This window comes from Protopterus annectens, chromosome 8.part0 (assembly GCF_019279795.1).
Source record: "Protopterus annectens isolate FY-2018-M chromosome 8.part0, PAN1.0, whole genome shotgun sequence".
Classification (NCBI taxonomy): domain Eukaryota; kingdom Metazoa; phylum Chordata; order Ceratodontiformes; family Protopteridae; genus Protopterus; species Protopterus annectens.
The window spans coordinates 1,071,891,312-1,071,916,247 of NC_056741.1; the positions used below are offsets into that span (position 1 = coordinate 1,071,891,312).

A 24,936-nucleotide genomic window follows, 5' to 3' on the forward strand; every position below is an offset into this window, starting at 1 on the left:
TGAGGTGAGGCTATGATTAAATATGACACTTGGGTGAGGTGCCAGTTAATTTTTGTAGTTTCATGTCGTACACAGCCTGGGATGTCGTCTGGTCCCATGGATGCTGTATTCTTAGCTTTAGAGAGTGTGTTTTTACCTGTGTGGCCGTTATTACTGGAATTTGGCAATCTTTCGGTATTGAGATGGGCCCTTTAAAGGGTGAGAGAGGGGTGAAGTTGGCACTGAATCGATCTGCCAGGATATTGGCAATATCCTTGGGATCAGTATAGTTAATGCCATTCTGTTGTAGCTTAGAGCAGATCTGAGCATTGCCATTTAGATTATTGACATAGCTATAGAATGCTTTGTGGCTGTCTTTGGAATCTTTGGCAATTTTATTTTTGTAACTAGCTTTGGAAGATTTTATGAGGGATCTCAGCTTCTTACTGAGGCTGGTAAGGGAGTCTTTTGCATCCTGGGATTTTTCTCTTTTCTGCAACAGTTTCTTCCTTTTGTTGTAAAGTTTGTTTATGGCAGGGAGCCACCAGATTGGCTTCCTTATTTTGGAGGAGAGCGTCTTGGTTCTATTTGTGATGGCACGATTCATGCACGAGTGGTTGTGCTAGTACATTGCCTTGGTTTAGGATTCAGCAGTTGAACTTTCAGTTCCCGTCTGCATGGGTGTCATGAAGTTTGTCTTCTGACTTGCACTTCTGACTTGAGTAGCATGAAGTTGGCTTTGGAGAAGTTTTTTACAAAGGTTTCCTTACTAGGGGGTGGGAGAGGAATGTGGATGTCAAGGGTGATTAGCTTATGGTCAGACCTGACCAATGAGGGGGTGACTATAGGTGTGGAGCATCAATTTCCCATGTTGGTAATGACCAGGTCTAATAACTTCACATGCTACACACACACAAATACTCCTGAGCACACACCCTGAAGAAATAACACTACACCCTGAAGAAATAACACTGCCCACTTAACTTACCCCCTTAAAATTTATTTAATTCTTGAATAAAAAAATGTTAAAGTATGAATTAAAATACTGCCTATAACCAACCAAAAAGCAATATTACTGGTAAAGTAGACCCAGTGCTCTCTTAACTAGTTTTTCTATATAAACTGCAGACCTAACAAAACCATAACGCATATGTACTCCACTACTAAGACAGATCAAAAAAATAAGCTGTCACGAGGATATTTCAATGTCATGGAACATTTTGAAACCATTTTAATTTTTTTTTCGGGATATAAAATGAATGATGAAAAGAAATGCTGCAGAAGTAAACTGTAACAGTAAACTATATACCCAAACATGAATTGGTTTAGTTATATTTTTATTTATGGAAACCTGCTAATATGAAGTATTTAGGCGTGTGGATTAAACAGGATTCTATTATGGCAGCTAAGGAGGTGTGGGGAGAGACTAGATAAAAGATAATACAAAAATTAAGAAGTTGGAAGTTCTTGACTATGGATATGGATCGTAAGGTACCCGCAAGGAAAATGTTTCTAGTTCCTTTAATGTGTACATGTCAGGCATATATTTATGAACAAGAGGAGAAGCTGCAGACCATAATTAATAAATAATTTAGAAATTTATTTGGGAGGGAAAGGGGGCACAAATTAAGTAAGACTCCCCATAGAACCAAGTGGTTTAGGAGCACCAGATTTAAAGAGATACTTCAGGAGTTACTTGGCTAAAGCTTATGTACACAACACAAGCAGAAGACTGCAAGCAAAAGTGGAAAGAAAGTGCACTGAAATTAAGGGGAGTTCACTAAATGAAAAGAATAGGAGTTTGGATGTGGGCACCTAAGGAGGACATATTTACAGAGCAACAACAAATATTTGAAAACAAAGTCAACACGGGGCTGGAGAAAGGAGATTTTATCAACAGAGATGACTGCAAGTAGGGACACATAAAATAGGCAAGAGGGAGCTAGACTTTATTGGAGAAAATTAGCAAAGCAGCCAGAGTATTGGGAAAAAGTTACTATGGAGGGAATAGTTGTAGAGTGGGACGAGGCCAAGCAGAAGTTTGGACTACAGGTTAGAGACTGCCTTCCCTACCAGGAATTGGTAACAGAGTATAGGCAGTAGAGTAGGGTATAGAGTTGTGTTAAATGAAAGATCAGCTTTGGTTGCGTTTATAATGTAGATTATAAGAATCTATCAGAAGAGTGTTAGAAAAGACTGGAAAATGAGAATGAAAAGGCAGTATAGAGGGAAACAATGTGAGGATAGTTTTATGGCCTCCAGATGTGCAACAAGATCTTGAAGGTTTGGGATTTTTGCATGGAAGTGTTTGCAATGGTATTTTTATACCACATGTAGACAGCAATTGCTGGAATGGGAAAGAAAGGTGTATTTGGAAACATGTTTTGGGGAATGTAACACGTTGATCAGAAATTCCATGGGGCAAGGAAATTATTCTTTTGAGATCAGATGTACAATTGTCTAGATACATTAAGGCCCTACTGTGTTTTATGTTGTTAGCAGTCAAACAACAATTACTAGAAAATGGAAATCGAAGCCAAAACCAACTGTAACATAATTATTGAATGTTGTAAAGGAGATAAAAGAAATGGAGATGGGGGAATGTTTAAAAAAGGGATGGTGTCAGCTGCATAGAGATAAATGAACTATGTGGGAGCAATAGATGCAGAATACTGTTTGAAGAGGAGTGATTTTTCAATGAAGGCTGGACTTTACTAAATTATGTAATGTTAATTAAATAATTGTTAAGGCAGAAATCATATTTGTATAATGCATGAAAAATATCTGTAATGGTTTGACGTTCTTCGTGTTTCACTGTTGCAGTCATTACATTTGGGTTATCTGCTTGCAGTAGCCCTCAGTCGGCCTGATTAACAATGTCTTGGGTCCTGCATCGGTTGCGGTCTCCTCTTCCATGACATCAGGTCGTCAGGGGTATAAAACATGCAGCCGACGCCATTACATCAGTCTTTCTTGCTGTGTTGTGCCCGAAGAAGAAGCAGTTCACAAGTGCCGGTCGGCCGACGCCTGAAATTTTTGTTTTCGAGTTTCAGAACCGAAGTCTTCAACTAAAAGCGAAGTACCCCATTGGGGAAACTTTTTCTTGCTCTTAACCGATGTCAGTAAAAGTAAATAATTGCTTTACTTGTGGCAAGCAAATACCTCATAAAGATTTTCATTCATACTGTATTCCTTGCCTAGGCCCTGACTACGACGTACTTCGCTGTCAGTTTTGTGCCTTATTTAAACCACAAACTATCCATTGGTATATTTACGCTTCTAAATATTTTGATGCTTGGTTCAATTATCCTGATATGTATGTCTTCGGTCAGCTATCCAACTATCGACATTCCAAAAAAACACAAAGATAAAGACAGAGACAGGCTGCTTAGGTCCATAGCTGCCGACGACGCTTCTCCTAAGCAGTCACCAGTTCGCCGGTACTCAGTGAGGTGCTTTCGCAGCCCTTGATACCCACTACTTTTGATTCGCAGGCCTCTACTGAGACACATTCGGAGTCCGGTATGCCGCGAGATGCTTCAGCTATGGAACCTGCAGATGTCTCTACCTTAGATGGGTTCGGAACCGCTGTGCAGGTACCGGCATCTGATGGTGTATTCAGGCCTACTGACTTGCATATTAAACTGACGCCATCTTCTTCAAGGCCTAAATCTCGAACCATGCCTAGTAAACTGATGCCCAGACCGCATGGTCAGGCCTCCATGCCTAAAAAACAGATGATAAGAATGGCTGAAGACCTTATTAATCGGGGGAAGACAGCTTTCCCCCTCTAAGAGACCTAGGACTGAGTTTGTTTTTGATACTTCTGACCAGGATTCTGAATTTTCTGTTTCCTCTGATGACCAGGATTTACCCTTATCTACCTATGAGGATTCTGATGCTGAGGACTCTATTCCCTCTGAACACCGCCCCCCCATAGGATTTCTCTTTTGGTGAAACCTAGCATACTCTCAGAGAGCATTTTCATTGGGAAAGTCAGGATTTCTCTGGCTCTATAAGGAGGCTTAGGGATTTCTTACTCCTGCCCTAGCACAGGCCTTTAGCCATACCTCCTATACTGGACATTGTTGATGATGCATTTGCAGAATCTAGCCTGGCCCCTGACTCCTCCTGCTCCTAGGAAACCTGATAGATATTACAGGGTCCCTGACTTTCACAAGTTCCTTTTTAAAAATCGTACTGCAGATCCTGAGACCATTTCACAGGGGCCCAAGGGCATCAAAGCTACTACTGCCAAAAATCCTACCCCATTGGATAGAGACTCCTTGGCGCTGGATAGATGGGGTAAGAAGGTATACACTTCTGCAACTTTGGCCAATAGGGCCTTAAGCTGCCAGTTTAATATGCTGAAGTATCAGCAACATATTATTGGATTGCTTAAACAGAAAATGATGCTGATTCCTGATTGTGCTGAAAATAAGGATTTACAGGATTTATTGCATTCAGCTGAACAGGTTGGAAAACATACTTTGCAATGTGGTTTTGATTCTCTAGAGGCATCTTGCAGGGCTGTTGTAGCTGGGTCTGTACTTAGAAGGCATGCTTGGCTTAAGAGCAGTCCCTACCGGATCATGTTAAAGCAAAATTACTGGATGCTCCCCTAAACCAGGGCCGCCTGTTTGGCAACAAGGCAGAAGACGTTATTAAAAAGATGGAAGAAAAAGCTAAATCTATGCAAACTGTTAAAGATTTTTTTACAAGTACAACCTCCAATGTTTAGTAGGCATTGGCCTTTCAAGAACTGGTCCTTTCCTGCCTCTTCCATAGGTTCATAGGTTCATACTAGGCTATCTGCCCTGGGGCAATTATAAGCCTAGCCCGATTCTGTATGGCTTACGCCACCCCTTGATTTGAGTATACTGTGCCCTTTTTAAGGTTTAGTTTACTGTGCCTCTGTCTAATAGTGACACGGGAGTAATCCCTGGGACAAACCTACGATCCCCCATCCACTTATCGAGATTCTTCTTGAAGAGATTCAGTGAGGTGCTCTGCCTCACATGAACTGGAATTGTATTCCAGAGCGAAGGGAGCCTCTGGGTTATGAACCTGTCCCTCCAGCAAGTTCTATTTATTTCTGTGCTGAGGTTCAAGTCCCTCGAGCGTGTGGCTCTAAGGGATTTAGATTTACTGAGGTGGAGCATGTCCATTAATTCTGGATTTGACATAGCTTTGTATGTCAGGCATAGATCGCCTCGAAGTAGGCGGTATGCAGCTGAGTAGAGCTGGAGTTTTTTTAACTGAGCAGCATATGGCATCTGTTTGAGACCCTTGATCCTCTTGGTGAGATACTTTTGGGGTCTTTCTAATTGCTGCGGGTGTCGGGTAAGGTACATCCCAAAAGGGGCATTGTATTCTATGATGGGCCTGATGAGAGATGAATAAAGGGGCACGATTACCTCTCTTGATCTAGATGTGAAACCCTTCGTGATGAGGTGGGCTATGTAGAAGGTCTTTCTAACCACTTTGGCAATGTGGTTTTCAAAGGAGAGATTGCTATCAACTTGGGTCCCCAGGTCCCTAATAATTTTCTCTGTACTTAATGGGTTTCCGCCTATGTGGTAATTTGTGGGCACATTGTTTTTGCCAAAGGGTATGACTATACATTTTTTGGCATTTAGCTTTAAACCATGGCGCTGGCACCAGTTATCTGTCTCTGTGAGACCTTTTTGAAAGATGTTTGTGTCAGCTGGAGAGTTGATTATGGCGCCCAGTATGCAGTCGTCTGCGAACTTGGTGAGCCATAGAGTTCCCACGTTTGCCTGTACCTCGGAAAAGTATATACCGAACAAGAGTGGTCCCAGGACAGAACCCTGTGGGATGCCACTTGTGACCGGTTTCGAGTCTGACATGGCTCCAGCAACTCTCACTCTGTGGGTTCTGTCTTTGAGCCAGTTTGCTACCCATCTTGTGACATAGGGGTTTATATTTAAGCTGGATAGCTTATCTATGATGCCCGAGTGGGGTATTGTGTCAAATGCCTTTGCAAGGTCCAGATAGGCTGTGTGGACTACCTTCCCTTCATCTATGGCTTTGGTGACTGTTTCAAAGAAGTCAACCAGGTTCAAAAGGCAGGATCTGCCCTTGACAAAGCCGAACTGGGTAGGATCTAGTGTCTGTAGGTCCCCAATGTCTTTGTTTATGAGCTCCATGATGATCCTCTCCATAGCCTTGCAGACTAAGCTAGTCAGGCTTATGGGGCGATAGTTTCCAGGGTCCGTAGAGGCTCCACCTTTGTGGAGTGGGACCACTGTTGCTGTACGCCATTCTGTGGGCACATATCCTGTAGTGAGGCTGAGATTGTATAGCTGTTTTATTTGAGGGATTAGTTCCTCTTGTAGTTCATGTAGGACGCAACCTGGGACGTCATCTGGTCCCATGGAAGCAGTGTTTTTTGCTTTGGAGAGGGCAGCCTTCACCTGAGCATCTGAGATGTTGGGAGGCAGCCCTCTGCCGGGATAGATACTTGCTCTTTTGGCGGGGAGGGGGTGGAGAAGTTTGCACTGAACCTGTCTGCCAGGATATTGGCGATGTCTGTGGGTTCAGTGTATTTTTTGTCGTTTAGAATCAACTCAGAACAAGTCTGGGAGTCGCATCCCAGGTTTCTAACATAACTGAAAAAAGCCTTATGATTGTCTTTGGTGTCCTGTGCAATTTTTCTCTCGAAGCTGGCCTTGGAGGATTTTATGAGGGATCGTAATTTTTTGCTAGTACTGATCAGAGATGCCTTCCCTATTAGGGATTTTGCTCTATCATGTAGTAGCTTCCTCCTTCTGTTGTACAGTTTATTTATGGCAGGGGTCCACCAGACTGGACGCCTGCCTTTGGATGATTGGGTCTTGGTTTTGTTTGGGATAGCATGATCCATGCATTCCTGGAGATGTCCGTAGAATGCATTTATATAGGATTCTGCAGTTTGGGCTGTAGTTTCCACTGGCCCTGGGGCCTTGAAGGATTCCACTTCGGTTTTGAGAAGTGAGAAGTTCACTTTTGAGAAGTTTTTCACTGTGGTTTTCTGGGCTGGGGGTGGGGTCGGGATGTGGACATCCAGTGAAATTAATTTATGGTCTAATCTTACCAATGAGGGATATACTTCTGGTGTGGAGCATAGAGTCCCCATGTTGGTAATGATCAGGTCTAGTATGTTGTCCCCTCTTGTGGGAGTGGTGACTAGTTGTTCCATAGCATTTGAGTTTATAATTTCCAGGAATCTTTGGGCTAAGGTGCTGGGGCTTGAGTAGTGCTCCCAGTCAAAGTTTGGGTAGTTGAAGTCGCCCAATATAATGGTGTTCGGAGAGATCTTCATGTTCTCCAATGTTTTCAGGAAAGCCGAATGGAATTCTTAACTTTGAGAGGGTGGTCTGTAGGATGCTATAAACTGAAAAGCAGTCTTGCCCACTGTTAGTTGCACATGGATGGTCTCCGGTACTTCATGCAATGCCACTAACCTGGAGGTGTGGATATCCTTGATAAATATGGAAACTCCCCCTCCTTTTGTGGTTCGGTCCGGGTTTTGGGGCCGAAAAGCATGATACGAGGTATAGCCTGGTAGTGCTGGGGGTGCTTTCTGTAGCCTTGAACCAGGTTTCTGTCACTGCACAGATATCGATGTTCTCCATACTGAGGAGAGCTTCGAGCGCGTGCATCTTGAGGTTAAGACTTCTGGCGTTTAGCAGCATTACCCTTAGTTTCTTGTTCCTTGTGCTGTCTATGGGGGTGGGTTTGACTTTTGAGCCTTGCCTAAAAAAGGCACTATGGGGGTGGCAAGAGCCTTTGCCAATATCCAAAAGCCCAGTGGTGACAGGTGCAAGCCGTCCCTAGCGAAGCAACGTGGCTTGTCGAGCATGTCATCCCAGGCTGACAGACACTGGATCCCCTTTGAATGACACCAAAACTTTAGCCAATTGTTAAAATCAATCATTTTGTCTTTGTACTGTGGCATCATTCTAGGTGAGGGTAAGATGCTGCTCAAGGTCAGGGTCATACCAGCCTGGGCTACATGATCAGAGAGCTCCTCTGTCTCTTTTCATGTAGTCCAGGGAGGTACGTATCAGGTCATTCACACCAGCATGTACAATGACTGAGTCATATTTGTATTTGCTTTGGAGTGACCTGAGTGCTTGCGTTATGTGTCGGATCCTAGCACCCGACAGACAGCTCACCGTGACCTTCTCTTTATTCAGCCTGGTGAGCGAGACGTCAGTGTGTCTGACAGTAGAGTCACCTATAACAAGAGTATCAGGTGTGTTATTCAGCCTTAAGGGCTGTGGCTGCTTGGCACACTGACTTTGTGGGTTATGTGTTGTGTGTGTTTTGTTTTGAGGTAGCGTTTGCTTGGATGTCTGCTTTGGAGGTCTCTGTTGTTTAGGTAGATTTTTATTTAGAGCCTCTGAGTATGTTTTTGTGTATTTATGTGTTTGGTTCGCTGATGTGGTGGCACTATGTGATACTGGAATTGTGTTGTGTGAGGTTACCTTCTCCTCCTGACTGATTACACCAGTTTTGAGATGAGAGAGCTCAGCCTCCAGTTTGGCTAAATAGTTGCATCTCTCACATATATTTGAACGTGTTTGGAGGAGGAGAGGGTTGTCCGTGTACATGAGACAGTTGTAACATTGCCTCAAAATTCCCAGATTCACCAGCTGGACTGGAGAGGAAACCATTGACTGACCTTTGGACATGCTAGAGTAACAGGGAAACTGAATTTAAGACGGACCAATAGAGGACAGGGTAATTGTAGAGAGTATAAGTGTAAGTAGTGCTTATGGTTTAATAGTGCTAACTTATAGGATTACTTAATTGGACCAGTGAAGGGCCTTAGAATGAGAATATGGTGTTTAAATTGAGAGATAGAGCAGACTTTGTGGAGCCAGGAATAGTTTAAACCCAATTAGGCGGCGCTGCCCGTTGTTGCGCTATGCTCAAAACCGCGCAAATGAGGAAGGTGAAGGAGTTTTGGAATTGACCCAAAATGGCCAATAAAACTACAGTTTCAAGTCAGTAACCACTCCCACAGGGGTAGGCAGGCTGCTCAATGTTTTTCACTGCCACTGATCAAGAGAGAGACTTTCCTTTAGCCCAAGCAGTCCAAACCCAGATCCAGCAGAGCTCCCAGGCTGCAGTCCCAGGGTACTCACAGGACTAAGCAGTGGGGGGGGGCCTCCATTTCCAAATCTGGGAGTAATAAGACTCCCACCTATGGTAAGCTGTCTCAGTGACTTCCTTCTAAAATTCTTAGATAGCAAAAACAGAACTATAAAAACTAGTAAAAAGTTCGTACTGGCAGACAAAAAAAGTCTTTTATTCACAAATCCAACAAATATTGAGCGCTTTCGTCTGCACAAGGCAGACTTCGTCAGAATAATAAACCTGTGGTGCCTCTGTTTTTTATACAGTCTTGTTCAAATGCAATTAATCAATAATTGATAGTTAAACAATCAAAGCTGATTTTAAGGTGAGAAACTAATTTTGATTAAATTGTTTCTCATACCTTAAATCTTGGTGGTTTAAACATTTTTTAATATATACTGAACAATACGCCCTGTATAAATACATTAATATGCTCAGAGTTTGAGACACACACTATACACACCCCAGTAGGATAGAACGGTTGTACACAATATTTTTCTCCTACCATCTGTGGGGTGGGGAATTTTTCAGTTCTAGGGGGAACAGTTCCTTTTTGAGACACTATTTAGGATACTCTATTACCCTTGTTTACATGGAGTTTCAGGTCTAACTTATTGTACATATACTACATTCATTTAGTTGTAGGTTTGAATTGTATACAATATTAACAACAATATTCTTTATTATTTCTAGAATTTTTTTTAATATAAAATTTGTGTTGACAGTGTTTTTAATTTAACATAGTTATTAAGATTCTTTTTAGTATTAATGTATTTATACAGGGCGTATTGTTCAGTATATATTAAAAAATGTTTAAACCACCAAGATTTAAGGTATGAGAAACAATTTAATCAAAATTAGTTTCTCACCTTAAAATCAACTTTGATTGTTTAACTATCAATTATTGATTAATTGCATTTGAACAAGATTGTATAAAAAACAGAGGCACCACAGGTTTATTATTCTGAAGAAGTCTGCCTTGTGCAGACGAAAGCGCTCAGTATTTGTTGGATTTGTGAATAAAAGACTTCCTTCTAAAATTTCCAAGCACTTATCAACTGACTGCCCCTTTGGGGGGAAAGAATGCTCTTCATGCAAAGAACTGGGAACTCATTACCCAGGACAAGTGGGTTTTAAATATAGTGTCCCAGGGATACAGATTTTACTTCCACACATTGCCAACACCAAGCGGGTGGCCAGATCTACCCCCAAATCAGTGGGCAGAGGCCCAAAAACAAGTACTTTCTCTCTTAAGCATGGGGCTATCCAACTGGTACCAGAAGAGGAAAAGGGAGACAAGGTTTCTACTCGAGACTTTTCCTGGTACCGAGAAAAGACAATTCATGGCGTTCTATCCTGGAACTGTCTATCCTAAACACCTTTTTGGAGATTCCAAAATTCAAGATGCTGACTCTTCACCAGTTGCTTCCTATGCTAGGCAAAGATGCCTGGTTGGCAACACTAGATTTAAAAGAAGCATACCTGCACATCCCAGTCAGGGAGTCTTGCAGAAGATACCTATGCTTCAATGCAGGCTACATGCACTATCAGTTCTCTGCACTGCCCTTTGACTTATCTACTGCGCCCAGGGTATTCACAAAGTGCCTAGCTCCAGTTATTGCATTTTGCAGGCAAAGAAATATTCAAATATACCCATACCTGGACGATTGTCTAATTCAGGCAGAAAGCCAGGACATACTTTTGAATCATCTGGCCTTTGTACAAAGGATTCTGACTAGTCTGGGGTACACCGTAAACAAAAAAAAATCACACCTGGTACCCTGTCAACAAATTATATTCCTGGGAGCAAACTTGAATACAACTTCCCAGATGGCTCTCCTCATGCCAGAGAAACAAATTCATTTGACAACCTACTTCAAACAAGTGGCCACAAAAACCCTGCTATCTGCAAGACAAATACTGCAAGCCTTGGGGTTCATGGCCTCCTGCATTCTTCTAATTCCATATGCAAGACTGCATATGAGGAAACTACAATGGTATCTGAAAAGCCTATGGTGTCAATATTCTCAGGATCTAGAAGCAATGATTCCTGTTATACCTTGCCTATGCCTAGAGTTCCTTTGGTAGGCAGAGGCCTGTCACCAAAACAAGGGACTGCCTTTCACACTACCCCCTGCCACCCAAACCCTAACAACAGACGCATCAGACTATGCATGGTGGGCTCACCTGGCAGGGAAGTGAATTCAGGGCAAATGGAATCCAAGTCAAATGCACCTGCATATCAATCAAAAAGAAATGTTAGCTGTACAGAATGCTCTGACAGCCTTCAAGGACCACATTCTTCCAGGACAACTAATGGTAAAGACGGGCAACACCACTGTTCTGTGGTACAAGCAAGGGGGTACTCATTCTTACCCCCTCTGCAGACTAGCCATGGCATTGTGGAACACAGCCTTGAGCTACAAGTGCACCTACAAGCTCAATTCCTGCCAGGGAAATTAAATACACTGGCAGACGGACTAAGTGGAAACTGGAACCCAGGATTTCCAACATGTTAACAAGGAAATGGGGGAGTCCAGATATAGACCTGTTTGCCTCTCCCCAGAACTACCAATTGGACGAATTTTGCACAAGGACTCCCCACAAACAAGCCTGAAAAGTGGATGCTCTGTCCTTCAGCTGGAAGAAACTATCACTCTATGCCTTCTCCCCTCTGCCTCTGCTCTCCAAAGTACTACTAAAAATCAAACAGGACAAACCAAGGATGATCTTGATTGCACCAGACTGGCCACGTCAACACTGGTACCCCCTCCTGTGCAGTGTGTCACGGTTAGCCCCATGGCACCTGTCTCAAACTCCTTCCCTGTTGTCTCAGCAGGAGAAACAGATTCTGCACCCTCAGCTTCTAATACTGAACCTAGTAGCCTGGCTAATTACCTAATCTCTCCTTTACCATCCCTCAGTAAACCAGTGATGGATATCATTTTAGAGGCAAGGAGGTCTAGTACTGGAAAATCTTAAGCTGAAAAATGGAAAAGATTCTGTGCCTGGAACCAATCTCAAGGGATGAGTACATCAGTGTCCAATTTACCTCAGATTTTGCAATACTTAACTGAGATGCATCACAAGGGCCTGTCTTTTTCCTCCATCAAAAGTCACACTTCAGCTCATTACAACACAGAACCTCCCCTCTTCTCTCATCCACTGCTCAAGCAGTTCTTCCGAGGGGCCAAAAATTTAAGACCACCCAGGAGAGCTCCAACCCCAGCCTGGGACCTTAACTTTGTTTTGGAGAAACTCACTCTTCCTCCTTTCGAGCCAGCTTGCTACTGCAGACTTTAACTTTTTTTCATGGAAAACAGCTTTCTTTTTAGCAATCACTTCAGCAAGAAGGGTATCTGAGTTACAGGCCCTTATGGCAGTAGAGCCTTTCATCATCTTTCATGTAGACAGGATGTCCCTCAGAACCAATCCATCCTTCATGCCCAAGGTGGTATCCAGTGTGGCTCTTAATCAGTCCATTCATTTGCCAGCCTTCTTTCCTAATCCACAGAACAAAGGGGAATGGATACTGCACTCCTTAGATGTGCACAGACAACTTAGATTCTACTTGGACAGGACTAAACCTCAAAGGAAATCTGAACAACTGCTGGTGGCATTTGCTGCAGGGGCAGAGGGGAAGGCTATTTCAAAGCAAACCATTTCTAAATGGATAGGTCATTGCATTCATTTCTGCTATAAGCACCATGGAAAACCTATCCCGCAGGGGATCAGACCTCACTCTACCAGGACTGCATCTTCCTCTACAGCCTTTCTCAGAGGCGTCCCTACCAGGGACATCCTAGAAGCTGTTAACTGGAGTTCTGTACATACATTCACCAAGCATTATCATTTTCCAATTTTCTCTAAATCCAGAGCTGGCTTTGCTACTGCAGTCTTGCAGGGCCTTATAGCTGGTCCTAATGCTATCTAAATTCCTCCTCCCAACCATAGCTTTGGGAATCTACCCAAATGTAATGACTGCAACAGTGAAACAAGAAGAACATAGTACAGTTGTGTACACTTACCATAAATGTAGATGTTCGAGTGTATTCACTGTTGCAGTCCTGGTTACTCTCCCTCCAGCCTCCTAACTTTTTTTGGCTATACCTTTACTTTCCTTTACTGTGCTTTAAAGCTTTTTGGTGTATTTGCTTTTTTGTTGGAGATATAGCACTGTATTTTTATATTTAATTGCTTCCCATTGGGGGGGCACCTGACATCTGGGGCAAAAAAAACTGATGTAATGGCGTCGGCTGCATGTTTTATACCCCTGACGACTGACGTCATGGAAGAAGTGACAGCAACCAACGCAGGACCCAAGACTTTGTTAATCAGGCCGACTGAGGGCTACTGCAAGCAGATAACCCAAATGTAATGACCACAACAGTGAATACACTCGAACATCTACATTTATGGTAAGTGTACACAACTGTACTTTTTCTCTTTTATAATTAAATGTGCACTCATGTTACTGTGTAGTATATGATGGTAGTGATGATCAAAAAATAAACAGCCAAGTGTTCTGTGACTCTCCTTTTGTTTCTTTTGATGATTGAACCTGTACATAGTGATTGGACAACTGGGTGTCCAGCTGAATTCTCAGATGGATTTTTTTTTCTAGAAGATCTAGGTCTTCTCATTGATCGAAAGATAACAGTTCCTGTAACTGGTAGGACTTCGTAAGAGCGTTTCTGGATATAAGGTTGACTGCATTATGTCTCTAATTTTTCTTATTTATTTATTTCCATTTGTTGTTGGGGATAGTCCAACTGAGTAGAAGCTTTTTTTTTCCCCAGCATAGGCCTGGGGAGAAAAGCTCCCCACTTATTACAACACAGTGCATGAACAATCAAATAAGTCATATGACACAAAACAATGTGCATGTAGTAATAGGTATAGACACTGGTTACATTTATATACAGGTTTACAGATAAGCAATAGGTATTTAGATACAAACTGAGATATCAGTATTTAAAAGTAAAGAGATGACATTGAGATCAAGAAGAAAGAGCGGAAATGGGGGCTAAAAAGTCTGAGGTAGAATAGTCATAAGATGATGGTAAGTAAGGATCCAAAATTAGACAGTGTATGGCAGAGATAAAAATAATAGTGAGAATGAGAAAAGAGATAAGACAGTGAGAGATGCCCTGTACTGATTATTAAGTAGTAAGATAGTTATGTAGAGTATCAGATACAAGGGCATGACAGTATATTAGAGAAATGTTAAACCTTTTGAAAAGTCTGTTTTGATTGGTCTCATTTCCAAGGTCTGTGAGGCTAGAGTTGCAGAACTTGGTTAGTTAAAAACAGTGTAAGGATTATACTTCCAATATATCTTCCAGAGGGGTTCTACTTGTATTATATTTAGAACTATTCTGCTTGTAACTTTGTCATTGAGAGAAGTTAATAACAACACAGTTCAGTCACTGTGTTCACAGAGTTAGAAAAGTAGGGAAAGTGGAACTTTACATTGGAGTTGAGGCTAGTGGAGGTAAGAATGGTTTCTTATCCCAAGATATAATTAATTTTTTGGGCTGTTCCTTATCTTTCCCCGACTGGACAGTTAACTGCATCTGCAGTTCCTTGACCCCTTTCTTAACAATGTAGTCTGTACTTAGACACTGTGAAGTCCAGGAAAAAGAGGGATTCTCATCCTCCTTGTCTGTTATCAGGCATGCAAATTGAAGCTGATTTTTTTTGTCATATTTTTTATTTTTAATTTGTTGCACGTTAAATACATAAGTGCACAAGACAGAACGCATTTCACATCCATTATGTATGCAAAATCATTGCTATTATCTGTTCCAAATATATATTTTACATTACCTGTATGTCTTGCCCCCAAAACAAAATATTCCCTCATGAGAACTCTCTTGTGTTTATATGGCACGCATCTCACAGACTTATTTGTACCTTTCAAATCCATTCAGTCTCCATAACCTGAACATTACATACAGAGGACTTCTCCCAACAATCTTTGTGCTTCCTCCTGTCACAGGATTAGTAAAACATTAATCTATGTACATTTGCTGAGATAGAAAAACACAATTATTGCCTTCCTTTGTGCTGTGTTGCCTAATTTCGCTTTACTGATTGTAGTCCTTACACCTCTTTTCTTCCCTTCATATTCTCCTCAAATCCCCATCTTCCCTGTAGATTAATTTTTTCCTTCCATCTTTGATTTGCTTGCCCTGTTTATGCTCTACAAATTTCACGGACTTCCAACTCTTGTCTGTCCTGTCATCTGATTTCCCCTGCTGCCATCTAAAATTCTATTCTTTCCTCATATTTCCACCTAGATTCCTCCTTTTCTATTCCCTGCATACAAAAGTTCCAACTTGTGTTGATTTCTCTCTTAGTTTTCTGACTGATAGGACAGTGATACAATGCAGCGGCTTGCATGTTAAGCTCACTTCGTATCGCTAACCTTGGCATTTAATAACTCAGATACTCATCCAGAGATACCATGCAACATACTTAGTGGAACATTAGCCTTTGGCTCATTTAGTAAATTAAAAGCATTTACTTCTTCACAATCTGTTATTACTGTTTTTCATGATTTTAAGAGGTTGCTTAGATCAGAAGACCCTGCAGGTGGTGGTCCTTTTTATTTCCATAAAATGGGCTGCAAGATCTCTAGCTTCTGTTCATGCTGTTCCATTGGTGGTCTGCTGATGTAAGGGCAGAGAAATGTCTATCCACCTTTACTCAGGAGACTTCTGATGCCCTATAAGCAACTACCGCTACTTCTTTCTTTGGAGCAGTCACTGATTTTATTACTGCCAACTTGCTCATATCTTGAGAAATTAGTTCAAGTCTTTGTTGCATCTTCTGCTGTAAATTTGCTTTTACACTATATTAGTGTTATCATTACAGGGAATATTTAACTTGTACTTAAACCTGTCTTTCATTGTTCTCCTCTTACATGACCCTGGGCTTGAAATGAAACAAAATAATTTAACTGTTGATAAGGGCACCTGTTGCTTGAACATTAGTTATTAATGCTTTTGCTTCTTTCCAAAATGTGTGTATCCCTCTCTGTCATTTATTTTATTGGACATTTTTGCATCATTTATTCTTGACCTCAGAGACTTGAGCTACAGTTTTCCCTTTTGTACCAACAATCAGCTTGAGATTTCATTGTACAGTGAATATTGGATCCTATGAATATGGTTTTTAGAGCTATACAGAGATTCCACTTTCAGGAGTCTGCTTGAAAGGACGTGCACCATTACTGGAAACCTACTACTATTTGGTTTAAGTCTGGTTTTGTTTGGATTGCCAGATATCACACATTGAAAGGATATGTGTTTCCTTTTCCTAGGTGGTGGTTATGGCAGTCCACAAAAAATAAATAAATAAATAAATCACTGGAAATACCACTTTCCCTTTGTTATACAGAATACTGGCATACAGTTAACTAGATTTTTTGCATGCTGAAATGCATGTAGCCCAATATAAGGATCCTGTCTGCATTGTTTCTCTTCTCTGGGCTCAAGATGTATTCTTTCAAGATCTGTTGGATATTCGTTTGTCTCTTTCGTAGATCAGAGTACATTGACAGTTGGTTTCCTGGATTCTATTTTTTTTTTTCTTCATTTTTCTGCTGACCACCCCTATTTCCAGATACCTTATTGATCCTGTTGTTCCCCCAAGCACTGGAGCAAAGATGAATTGAACTGGGTATGGTTCCATCATCTATCTGGAAGGATGGTGTTTTCATACTTAAGTCCTGCCAACCTACAGTGCATGATTTTCTGTATTCAAGGGGTTGACTTGCAGTGGTCTTTTGTAATGCTTGTATATACCTCTTGCAAGCAAGCATATTTGTGTGTTGTTATGTGTACACCGGAGATTGTAATGCAGACAGTGTGCCCCAAATGCATGCCCCTCCCCTCACCCTGAAGACAGGCAAGCAGCAGATTTCCAAGCCACTGACTGGTCTTACTCTTTTCACATGGGTTGTAATCGGGGCTTTTACCTTTTTTGCCAACAAGAGCTCCCTTGGTTTCTCAAAATGTTGATGTATCACTACTTCTGTCTCCCTCTCCTCAGTGTAGCCATCCACAAGACAATAAATTCACTTACTGAAAAACCTTGTTGAGTGGAAACGTAGGCAGATGATATAAACCACTGAAGTTGTTATAAAACCGACACCTAAAGGAGTACAGGAAAAAAATGAATACATGGCATTTGGTGGGGGATTTAGTCTGTGTCAAATGAAGTATCTTGTTATCATTCAGATAGACTACATCATGCATAACTCTGTGATGATGTGGATTTTTTTTTTAAATTTGGAGTTCTGTTTCCCCTTCATTTCAATATGATGTGTTAGTTGCATATACTGTCTATTGAATAGAGTTTTATGTAGTTTTTGCATTTTATGAATGACTTGTGTTGTATTTCTGGGGTAGTATTAACCAAAAAGGGCATTAGTCAATCTTCATATTCCTGTAATATTTCCCTGTTTATACCTTCATGGGCTTCCAGTTATCACCCACACATGTTATGAATGGTTGGAGTTTCTTCCCCAGTTAATTCTCATAACTAGTTACAGTCAACATGTTCCTAGCAAACCACATTAAACTTTTGAACTTCCTTAGACTCTCTGGGCCGCATAAGGTAAGCTTCCAGTTATCACCCACACATGTTATGAATGGTTGGAGTTTCTTCCCCAGTTAATTCTCATAACTAGTTACAGTCAACATGTTCCTAGCAAACCACATTAAACTTTTGAACTTCCTTAGACTCTCTGGGCCGCATAAGGTAATTTGACACTGGCACAGGCTATTGTGGGGACCCCTGAGGGAGTGGGGTCCTATTGGACCAAATTAGGCCAATTGGCCTAATGCCGGCCCTGGGATAAGGACACAGAGTAATGAGCTGTCCACTTGAAGGGTCAGACAGGCAAACTTTTTTAAATCTGGTAAATCACTGCTGAACTGGGAGCTTATAAATGCTGTTTGTAAACAGAGTTCATCATATCAAGCCACAACCACTTTATGTGAAAATAGGTCTCTGCAAAGAGAGGTTTAAGAATCAAACAAATAAGGGAGTATTTAAAACAGTAGAAGCATAGGAGACAATGTCATTGAAGTTATGGGAAGTATCAAAAGGAGTCAGCAGTTATTCTGAGATCTGTGACTTAAGTGCTGTTGAGATTGATTTGCAAATGGGGATTTTCTGTTTCCCTGATATCAGATAATTTTCTGAGATAGCTACTTGTATGACTCTGTATTAGGTATGTGCTGTGCAGATGCTTTTGCTGTCATCTGATACTACCTTTGTCGTACGGCTTATCCAGGTTTTGGACAAATTGCCATTGGAGGCTTGCTATACTTGATCAAGCATATCTGGGGGGGGGGGGGGTCCGAGTGCTTATGAAGCCATTCGACCACTTGGCAAGGATGTTACATTTGTATGAGCTATGTTGGAGAAGGATGTGAAATATTAGTGGTTGAATAAGAATTTCCATTTATACAGAACTTTTATCCCAAAGTGCTTTACAACTATCTCCCTCCCCTTCCAGACTTGCACACTGCTAAGATTTGGCAGTCAAATCAGTGAAGTTGTGATTGTAGCCATGCATTCACAAGATCAGATGTGTGGGAGAGGACAGCAGAAGTCTTCATAAAGTCCCCACTGTTGAGTACTGCTAGTCTTTCCCAATGACACCCATATGATGGCACCAGAGTGAATAATAGGGACCTCAGTTTAACAGCAAATCCAAGGGACTGCATTGCTTATCTGCACAGCATGCTTTATGAGATTCAGTCCTGTAATTAAGTCATCAAAGTTGCAATGCAAAGCATTTAGCAGAAATAGACATACTACCTTTAAACCTTTTTAAAACAGTTTCTGTTACTGGGAGTATAGTCCTTTTATAAAGATGCCTTGTGTTTGAATTTGAATATGTGTAACTTTACGTAATTCACAATGCAATTTGTTCTAATAGAGACATTTTGAAATTGTTCTAGACTTTTACTGCAAATAATCTTCGTGTTTCACTGTTGCAGTCATTGCATTTAGGTAATCTGCTGGCAGGTTGCCCTCGGTCGCCCTGATTAACAAAGTCTTGGGTCCTGCGTCGGTTGCTGTTCCTTCTTCCATGACGTCAGGTCGTCAGGGGTATAATATCAGTCTTTCTTGCTGCGCGGTGCCCAAAGCAGAAGCAGTTCGCAAGTGCCGGTCGGCCGACTCCTGAAATTTTTGTTTTCAAGTTTCAGAACTGAAGTTTTCAACTAAAAGCTAAGTACCCCGTTGGGGAAACTTTTTCTTGCTCCTTACCGATGTCCGTAAAAGTTAATAATTGCATTACTTGTGGGAAGCAAATACCTCATAAGAATTTTCATTTGTACTGTATTCCTTGCCTAGACCCTGACCACAACGTACCTTGCTGTCTGTTTTGTGCTAAATTTAATCAACGCACTATCAAACGTCGGTATATTTTTGCTTCTAAATATTTTGGCTTACAATTTAATTATCCAGAAATGTCGTCGGTTAGCAATCCAACTACTGGAATACCTAAAAAATGCAAAGAAAAAGACAGAGACAGACCGTCGAGGTCCAAAACTGATGACGGCGCTTCTCCTAAGCCAGTTGCCAGTTCGCCAGTACTCAGTGAGGCGCTTTCGCAGCCCCTGATACCTGCTACTTCTGATTTGCAGGCCTCTACTGAGACCCATTCGGAGTCAGGAATGCCGCGAGATGCTTCAATTATGGAACCCACGGATATCTCTACCTTAGATGGGTTTGGAGCCATTGTGCTGGCTTCTGAGGGTGTTTTCTGGCCTACAGATTTGTATATTAGACCGACGCCATCTTCAAAACTAAGGCCAAAATCTAAATCTATGTCTAAAAAATGATGCATGGGCCACATGTGCAGGCCCCTATGCCTAAAAAACAAATGATCAAAATAGTTGAAGATTTAATTACTCTGATCAGGGGTAGCCGACCCCCTCCTTCCAAGAGGCCTAGGCAAGACATTGATTATGAATCTTCTGAGCAGGATTCTATTTCTTCTGACTCTTCTAATGAACAGGATTTTATCTATACCTACTTATGAGGACTCTGATGCAGAAGATTCCATTCCTTCTGCTTCTCCCCCTGAGGATTTTTCTTTTGGGGGAACTTTACATACCTTAAGGGAACATTTCCACTGGGAAAGTCAGGATTTCTCTGAATCTAAAAAGAGGCTTAAGGATTTTCTTCTTCTTCCCCAGCATAGGCCTTTGGGTATACCTGCTGTTCTAGACATCGTTGATGATGTTTTTTCAGAATCTAGTATGGCTCCTGATTCTCTGCCTCCGGCTCCTTGTAAGACAGACAGATACTACAGGGTTCCTGACTCCCACAAATTCCTTTTCAAAAATCCTATTGCTGATCCTGAAACAATTTCTCAGGGTCCCAAGGGCATTAAGGCCTCTACTGCTAAAAATCCCACCCCTTCTGATAGAGATTCCAGGGCACTGGATAGATGGGGTAAGAAGGTTTACACTTCTGCAACCTTGACAATCAGGGCTTTAAACTGTCAATTTAATATGCTTAAATATCAACAGCATATTATGGGACTGCTTAAACAGAAAATGCTGTTAATTTCTGACTGTGTGGAAAATAAAGATTTACAGGATTTATTGCATTCAGCTGAACAAGTTGGAAAACATACTTTGCAGTGTGGTTTTGATTCTTTGGAGGCCTCTTTCAGGGCTACTGTAACTGGGTCTGTGCTAAGAATGCATGCTTGGCTCAAAGAGCAAACTCTGCCTGATCATGTTAAAGCAAAATTGTTGGATGCTCCTTTACAACAGGACCGTCTCTTTGGTAATAAGGCTGAAGAAGTTTTAAAAAAGATGGAAGATAAAGCTAAATCTATGCAAACTGTGAAAGATTTCTTACAAGTACAACCTCCAAGATTTAGTAGACACTGGCCTACTAAGAACCGGTCCTTTCCAGTTTCTTCGAGAGCCACTCAAGTCAAACCCAGACATTCCAAAGGCTCCAGGTTTCAGTCACAAGGGACTTTTAGAACAAAACAATGGGGTGCCTCCACCTCCAAATCTGCAAACAACAAGGCACCTCCCTATGGTAAACAGTCTCAATGACTTCCCTCTACACTCACCAAGCACTTACCTTTTAGCCGCCCCTTTGGGGGTAAACTGGCACTTCATGCACTGGCAACTTATAACCCAGGACAAGTTTGTTTTAAATATAGTATCCCAGGGATAAAGATTTCATTTCCACACGTTGCCAATCCCAAACGGATAGCCAGACCTGCCCCCAAATCAGTGGGCAGAGGCCCAGAAACAAGTTCTGTCCCTCATGAACATTGGGGCTATTCAACCAGTACCAGAAGAGGAAAAGGGACAAGGTTTCTATTCAAGACTTTTCCTGGTACCCAGAAAAGACAAATCATGGCGTCCAATTCTGGACTTATCTACTCTAAACATATTTCTGGACATTCCAAAATTCAAGATGCTTACTCTTCAACAGTTATTTCCTATGCTAGGCAAAGATGCCTGGTTGGTAACTCTAGACTTAAAAGAGGCTTACCTGCATATCCCAATCAGGGAATCTTGCAGAAGATGCCTCCGCTTCAAAGCAGGCTACTTGCATTATCAGTTCTCTCCACTGCCCTTTGGCTTATCTACTGCGCCCAGGGTCTTCACAAAGTGCCTGGCTCCAGTAATTGCATTTTACAGGCAAAGAAATATTCAAATATAGCCATACCTGGACGATTGTCTAATTCAGGCAGAAAACAAGGACATTCTTCTAAAGCATCTGGTGTTTATAAAAAGGGTTCTAACTTGTCTAGGGTACACCATAAACGAAAAGAAATCACAACTGGTACCCTCTCAAAAAATTACATTCCTGGGTGCAAGCTTGAATACAACTGCCCAGATGGCTTACCTTACGCCAGCAAAGCAAATTCAATTGGTGACTTACTTCAAACAGGTGGCCACAAAAAATCCTATCTGCAAGACAAATTCTGCAAGCCTTGGGGTTCATGGCCTACTGCATTCTTCTAATTCCATATGCAAGACTGCATATGAGGAAACTTCAGTGGTACTTAAAAAGTTTATGGAGTCAGCTTTGTCACAGCCTGGAAACAATGATTCCTATCATACCTTGCCTGCAACTAGAGAGCCTATGGTGGGTAGAGGCCTGCCACCAAAACAAGGGACTGCCATTCACTCCACCCCCTGCCGCCCAAACCCTAACTACAGACGCATCAGACTATCCTTGGGAGGCTCATCTGGCAGGGAAGTGCATTCAGGGCAAATGGAGCCCAAATCAAATGCATCTTCATATCAATCAGAAAGAGATGCTAGCTGTACAGAATGCACTGACAGCCTTCAAGGACTACCTTCATCCAGGGCAATTAATGATAAAGACAGACAACACCACAGTTATGTGGTACATAAGCAGGGGGTACACATTCCTTCCCCTTTTGCAGACTAGCCATGGCATTGGGGAACACTGCCTTGACCTACCAAATATAACTACAAGCTCAATTCCTGCCAGGAAAGCTGAATACTCTGGTAGACGAATGAAGCAGAAATCTCATGGACCCACACGAATGGAAACTGGAACCATGAATTTTCAACATGTTGACACGCAAATGGGGGGAGTCCAGACATAGATCTTTTTGCCTCACCCCAGAACTGTCATTTGGACAAATTATGCACAAGAACTCATCACAAAAAAGCTTGGAAAGTGGATGCTCTATCAGTCTGTGCTTTTCCCCCTCTGCCTCTGCTCTCCAAAGTTCTACTAAAAGTCATACAGGACAAACCAAAAATGATTTTGATTGCTACAGACTAGCCTCGCCAACACTGGTACCCACTTCTGCGCAGTGTGCCACACCTTCCACTGTGGCACCTGCCTCAGACACCTTACTTACTGTCTCAGCAGAACAACCAAATTCTGCACACTTAGCTCCAAACTTTGAATCTTGCAGCATGGCTAATCATCTAAATTTACCCCTAGCATCCCTCAGCAAACCTGTGATGGATGTCATTTTGGAGGCAAGAAGGCCTAGTACTAGAAAATCTTATGCTGACAAATGGAAAAGATTCTGTGCCTGGAACCAATCACAAGGAATAAGCACAGCAGTGCCCAATATTCCTCAGATTTTACAATACTTAACTGAGATGCTTCACAAGGGCCTGTCCTTTTCTTCCATAAAAATCCATGCCTCTGCCATTTCAGCTCATTACAACACAGAACCTCCCCTTTCCTCTCATCCTCTGCTAAAGCAGTATCTCAAGGGGCCAAAAACTTAAGACCTCCCAGGAGAGCTCCAACCCCTACCTGGGACCTCAATTTTGAATTGGAAAAACTCATTCTCCCTCCTTTCGAGCCAGCTGCTACTGCAAACCTAAAATTTCTCTCCTGGAAAACAGCTTTCCTTTTAGCGGTCACTTCAGCTAGAAGGATTTCTGAATTACAGGCTATTATGGCAGTGGAGCCTTTCATTATTTTTCATGCGGACAGGGTGTCTCTCAGGACCAATCCATCCTTCATGCCTAAGGTGGTATCCAGTGTGACTCTTAATCAGACCATTCATTTGCCAACTTTCTTTCCCAATCCACAGAACAATGGGGAGTGGATTCTGCATTCATTGGATGTACACAGACAAGTTTGATTTTACTTAAACAGGACAAAATCTTTAAGAAAATCTGAACAACTACTGGTGGCATTTGCTGCAGGGGCAGAGGGAAAGGCTATTTCAAAGCAGACTCTTTCCAAATGGATAAGCCATTGTATTTGTTTCTGCTACATGCACCATGGTAAAACTATCCCCCAGGGGGATCAGATCTCATTCCACCAGGGCTGCATCTACTTCTACAGCCTTTCTCAGAGGTGTTCCTACTAGAGACATTCTAGAAGCTGCTACCTGGAGCTCAGTTCATACCTTCACCAAACATTACCATTTACCTTTCTTCTCTAAATCCAGAGCTGGCTTTGCCACTGCAGTCCTGCAGGGCCTTATAGCTGGTCCTAATGCTGTATAAATCCATCCTCCCAACCATAGCTTTGGGAATTGCCCAAATGTAATGACTGCATCAGTGAAACATGAAGAACATAGTACAGTTGTGTACACTTACCATAAATGTAGATGTTTGAGTGTGTTCACTGTTACAGTCCTGGTTACCCACCCTCCAGCCCCCTGTTTTTTCTCTTACTATACGTCTACTTTCCTTTATTATGCTTAAAAGCCTTTTTGGTGTATTTGCTTTTGTTTGGAGGTATATATTTTGTGTTTTAATTATATATATATATATATATATATATATATATATATATATATATATATATTTTGCTCCCCATTTGGGGGGCATCTGACATCTGGGGCAAGAAAAACTGATGTAATGGCATCGGCTGCATGTTTTATACCCGTGACGACCTGACGCCATGGAAGAAGGGACAGCAACCGACGCAGAACCCAAGACTTTGTTAATCAGGCCGACTGAGGGCAACCTGCCAGCAGATTACTCAAATATAATGACTGCAACAGTGAATACACTCAAACATCTACATTTATGGCAAGTGTACACAACTGTACTTTCATATGCCTGTGTTACCTGGTACATGTGATTTTTGCATTATTTATTTATTTATTTACAGTGTGCCAACTGCAAGGTCTCATGAGAATTGCCTAATTAGTTTTATATGCACAACCAAAGTGTAAATAGTTAAATTACAAAGTAAAAATCAGGACAGCTAAACTGGAAGCAACAAATTTAGCTGCTGAGTTAATGTGGAACCACCACAGATTGTGGAAACATCTGTCCTTACTTTGTAAAC

At 41.8% G+C, this 24,936-nt stretch overlaps 1 protein-coding gene across 2 annotated transcripts in view; it reads left to right on the forward strand.

Annotated features, from left to right (window-relative positions):
* The window catches only part of PHLDB3 (pleckstrin homology like domain family B member 3), a 647,234-nt gene that overhangs the window by 459,729 nt on the left and 162,569 nt on the right, over positions 1–24,936 (forward strand). The gene's annotated exons all lie outside the window — the stretch shown is intronic.